Raw genomic sequence first — 5,454 nt, 5'->3', positions numbered from 1 at the left:
TGGCATTGAGGTAAATGTGACGATTTAATTGGTCAGGGTATTTGAATAGTTCTATCAGTAATGATAATTGTACTAACATTACAAGTACACACTTCAGCTGTAGCAGTAGTAGTGCTTAGTACTATGAATAGTAGCAGTAAGTGTAGTGTATTGTAATAGTAGAATGTCTTGCAGTATTGTTTTCAATCAGTACGATAATCAAGTGACAGTGGTTGCTCAGGTGTTATTATGTTGTTTGGCTGTAAGTGTAGGTTGCAGGAGGGTTTAAATGTATTTGCTACAGTATATACTAGGCGGTTATGTCTAAAGCTTTTACATCAATGTGCTTTTTTCTTTGATTTCAGTATGGTTTACTGTGTAATGATGTACTGATGTTCTTTTTTGTCTGTTTTTAAGGGATCCAGGAACCTTAATCCTGTTCCATATAATGCAGGCTATGTGGGTCACAAAATACATATAGACCAGAACGAAAAAATGGTTATGTTTGGTGTGACTCATGTGCTGGGGATCGATGGCTTCTCCAGCAAAATTGTTGGAAAATCAACAATGCCTGTGAAGAACAACCTCACCATATACAGTGACATTTACAGGTAATTTAAACCACCCTTTCAATGTACCCAAAACACAAAAAGAACTTTGTCAAAATAAGAACCAGCTTCCAGAAATCATCCCAATTCATGATTTGCTTAAACAGTGTTTATGCAGATCCTTTAAAACCTTAAAATCAAATTGTCCAATTTTCAGGCCTTAAAATATCTGTCAATGTCAGAAATGCAATTTTTATCTATATGAATAATTAATTGGATTATGTGGTTAGCATTATTTTTAAAAAGTAGTTTTAAAAGTTTACTATAATTAATTTATAATAACGGCAAACAATTACAATTAAGATGCAGGAATTAGTGAAGGGCTGAAATGTTTATTTGATTATCAAAGTAGTTTGTGGTTCATCTAATCATTGTTGCAGCTATACCGCCTTTTAAGCAGCCAGTCAACACTCGGATTACCTCCCCACTACCTGACAACATAAGACGTACTATATATTTTTTAGCTAAAGGTGACACTAACAGACTCCATTCTGCTGTCAAAGAATTGGCAATATTATCTTTGCAGTGCAGTGATGGAGTATGGGATGTGGGACCAGGTAAGAGTGGACCATGGGAAGGAGTTCTACCTTACTCTTTACATGCAGGAGAAATTGACCAGCCACCGCCACAACACCGAGAGGCCACCATATATGCAAACACCATCAACAAAGGTGACTCATTTGGAAAACTGAATTGCAATGAATGCAGTTGAGCAAAATATGCATACACCCTGATTGTAAGTTTCAATGATTTTAATGTCAGTCTCCCTTTAATTCATTCCTTATGCTTGTATTTATTCGTAATGGAAAGCTAAAGGTTGGTGATAATTGTGTAGTGTTGAAATCAGCTGATGTTGGACAGTATTCTCTGTGTAAAGAATCTAAATAAGTATTTTATATTTTGCTTTGACAGAATCACAATATTGACAGAATTTGCCCTGAAATCAACAATAGGGTGAACTACCCTTTGAAAGTGGCAGTGGTCCAACTGGTGGATCAGGAGGCGTTGGATATGGAGGACAGCATGTTCAAATTCTGTGCGTCATCCTTGACATGCCAGTTGGCTCGGCTTGAAATTGACCGTGTTGTGCAAGCGTGGAATGCCCACAGGATTCCCGGTTTGTGTTGGGGTTTGTCTCAATCAAATTTGAGTCTGATTGCATGTCATCTCAAATTTTGAAAATGTGTTATAAAATGTGTGATGCCTGTTCAAGCCTTTTTTATTAATGACAATGTCACACGTTTTTTTAATACTATTTTAAGTGGTTTTCTGATGAACATATTTTTAAACCTGTTTAATAAAACACTAGGGGACGCATGATGCAGATCATAAGTGAGTTCTGAGACCACCAAGCATCATTGAGCTGTGTACTGTAACATTAAGTCCTAGGTTTTTTTTATTTATTATAAAAAAATTTCATAGTGATTTTTGGTGAAGAAAATTCACATTTTACTATGCAAATCCTAAATGTTGTTGTAGTAAATAACAGAATAATTTGCCCAACAACAACAACAACAACAACAACAACAACAACAACAACAACAACGTCATCCTTAAGCTATCGCAGATTGTTCCCCCTCAGAGGACCACAATGGAAATAAGTCCACAGCTTTTTTGTGTATTTTATCCTCTACAGTTTTTTAAAAATGCGTATGAATTGATCTTTTGGGCTTGATTGTATTTGTTTTAACTTTTATTGTCAAATAAATCAAATAAAAAAACAAAAATACACTGTTGGGGACCAAGAAGCTGGGTGTCCAACAACACATGAAGCAAGATTGTGGGTCAGCTTCTCAAATGCACAGTGGTTAGACAAAGTCGGATGCATTTTACAATAAAAAAACAATTTTGAAAAATTCCTTGTATAGCTTGAGCAATGTATCCTTTTTATCTTTACTTCTTTTAGGAATGGGAATCTCCAGTTACTTGGCCAGAGAGGGATGCCCAAAACGTGTATCCACAGACCTTTTGCCAGAGTCATCAGTGGCTTCAGACTGGTATGAGCAAGAGGTGGGATCATTGACAAGAGTGTCACACTTTGGCACCAACCCCTTTCAGAGTGCAGGACCAGGAAGCTGCAGAGAGGGAATTTGCTCTGCAATGGCCAGATGTGAGTGTAATTTTGGACAATGCTGTCAACAATCAGCCAGAAAATAAGGAAAACCAGGATAAGGGATTAAGCCGGGATTTCCCAGTTATCCTGGCTCAATTTGGCCTTGACTCGGTTTCACAAAAGCGGAGGCACATAAATCACCATGGAGATTTATTCTGTACAGCTAGCCTGCTCCTGACCAGGCTAACAGCCAGGATTTGTTTAATCCTGGAGCCTTTTCTGATCACCCAGCAGTGGTTTCACCTTATTGTTATTGTAACCAGGTTCTAATCAGCCTTCAACATTTACCTGCAAAATATATATATATATATATATATATATATATATATATATATATATATATATATATACTCAAGGTCTGGGATCACTACTTCAATACTTTTTAGTAATGTCCTGGTTCGAGGGATAAACACAAGATAGATATCAAATGCAATGACACTTAACACTAATTTGTCTTTGGCTGTTGATGATTATTGACTTCACACAGAGAATGAAAACACCAACACGCAGTGACTCCTTAAAAAAAAATATTATTGAAAATTATCAATAATGCATATTACACTCCCATTTCCCACCCCAAAATACATTTGTTAACAAAATATATTCTGGCCAGAAACCACAATTTTTAAGTATTGCTGCAGCAATAGTCTCTTGAATTTAGTTGTGCACAACCCAGTACCTGTTTGAGCTCAGTATAAAAAAAATGTATCCGACATAAAAAATAAATAAATCACTTTTCAGGATGCTTCCTTCTTTTTTTTTTTTTCTTTCAGAGCTAATGTTCACGTTTCTCCCTCTGCAACAGGTTAAAGAAAAGGAACGACACCAGCGTTGCGCAGCTGCCATCTTAATTATGTTTAGATCAGACTACAGCAATATACACAGGCACATCATGAGCTAAAAAATTTAAACTCAGCACTTATATACTTTTACATTGGCCACATAAGTTGTAAATCTTAACTAATAATATGCATAAACATTATAAACAGTTTTAGCAAATACTTTGATATTGAAAACAAGACCCACTCTTCCTTCAGAACTAGTAGTGTCTCTCTCATTTCAACTGAAGCCTACGGTAACATCGTAGTTTTAAACTTGTACAGGATAACAGTTAGGAATAAACACGGTATATGAGCTTACCTATGTCAACAGAAAAGTTTTCAGACACCACCATAAAAAAAAAATAAATCACTTTTCAGGATGCTTCCTTCTTTTTTTTTTTTTTTTCTTTCAGAGCTAATGTTCACGTTTCTCCCTCTGCAACAGGTTAAAGAAAAGAACGACACCAGCGTTGCGCAGCTGCCATCTAGGGGGGGCATTACCGCAAAGTGTTTGCCACTGCTGAAAAGTGTTGACAATTAAGATGACTGCGTTAAAACAAAGTGGCATAACCTGAGCTATTTGTGACTGATTAAATGAAAATAGGAAACTCATACTTTGTGTTTTTCATGTATTATGTCTGAAGAAATATTTTAACTTCAGTTCAAATTAGCTTGAATGAATGTACATAATGTCCTATTATGGTGACAAATATTGCTCAGATAATCATATCATCCCTGATAAAATTTTAAACAACCAGCCAATTTGGGGTGGATTACATCCTCCCCTACTAAACTCTGACGTCCTCGTCAGATATTTACATAGCTGCATTCATCAGATTCATTAACATAACAGTTTGAGTTTGCATCATTGCCATAAGGCTTAAAAGATCCAACTTTGGTTTATTTTCTACTGTCTGCTGATTACACCTGGTCGTCCAACCTGTATAATCCTGAAGTTTTACTGGTGGACGTCGTTCACGTCTGGGCCTTTGGGGCATAACGGGGGCTTCCGCAGCGCCTTGTATTGGTGAAGTTTCCTCAACCGTATCACAGGTTTTACTATCGCAGGTAGATATTGAGGCAGGACTTTTACAGGACTCTGGAGCACAAGTGGATCTGAATGTGGCATCTGTACAAGTCTCTTCAGAACAGGTAAGTGGACAGGCTGGGATTTGCTCTTCATCACAGGTTTCACCTTCAACTTGAAAACTGATCCCTCCTTCACTCAGAATACTGAGATCCTCTTCATCAACCAAAAGACTGTCTTCTCTGGTCTCGTTTCCTGGCATCTGGAACTCTGAGGCCTCAGGATTAAGGAGCACTTCCTGGCAACAACTATCCTCTTTACTCTTTGTTTGTCCCTCTCTAACTCTGGAGCGTGTGTAAGGTTTATCCACTTCTGTGGATACCTGTTCCTCATGAACAATAGGCTTGACTGGCAAAAACCCACAAGGGAGCAACAGGTCTCTGTGCAACACATGTTCTCTTCCATCCCCATCCTCTGGTGAAACAACATACACTGGGATGTCTGTATTAGGCTGCTTTGTGACCACATATACTGTAGACTCCCATCGATCTGCTATCTTGTGTTTCTTCCTGATGTTCACATTCCGCACTAAAACTCGGTCCCCCACATCAATGGCAGCAGCAGTTACCCTGCTATCCCATCTTCTCTTATTAAGCCGCTGCCGCTTTTCAGCCGACTCAGTGGCTAGTTTGTAGGCGTACTTGAGTCTTTTCTTCAAGTCACTCACATAATGAGAATGGGTCTTTGGGTCATATCCAGCTGGACAAATCCCAAAGCAAAGATCTATGGGTAGGCGCGGCTGACGACCAAACATCAGAAAGAAAGGTGACTCCCCGGTAGCATCATTCCGCGTACAATTGTAGGCATGCACTACAGGGCCTTTTATTTTTTCCAATGTTCCTTTTT

General features: G+C 38.1%; 1 long non-coding RNA gene across 1 annotated transcript; it reads left to right on the top strand.

Annotated features, from left to right (window-relative positions):
• Positions 1 to 1,131: 1,131 nt before the first annotated feature.
• On the top strand, positions 1,132 to 2,749 carry LOC114551557 (uncharacterized). The gene is made up of 3 exons (XR_003691923.1): positions 1,132 to 1,258; positions 1,500 to 1,704; positions 2,494 to 2,749. It is a non-coding gene; the product is annotated as an uncharacterized LOC114551557 (long non-coding RNA).
• Positions 2,750 to 5,454: the final 2,705 nt, after the last annotated feature.

The sequence above is a fragment of the Perca flavescens genome, unplaced genomic scaffold (assembly GCF_004354835.1).
Source record: "Perca flavescens isolate YP-PL-M2 unplaced genomic scaffold, PFLA_1.0 EPR50_1.1_unplaced_scaf_17, whole genome shotgun sequence".
NCBI classification, from domain to species: domain Eukaryota; kingdom Metazoa; phylum Chordata; class Actinopteri; order Perciformes; family Percidae; genus Perca; species Perca flavescens.
The sequence above is the reverse complement of the archived record's forward strand: the minus strand, read 5'-3'. Positions and strand labels throughout refer to the sequence as shown.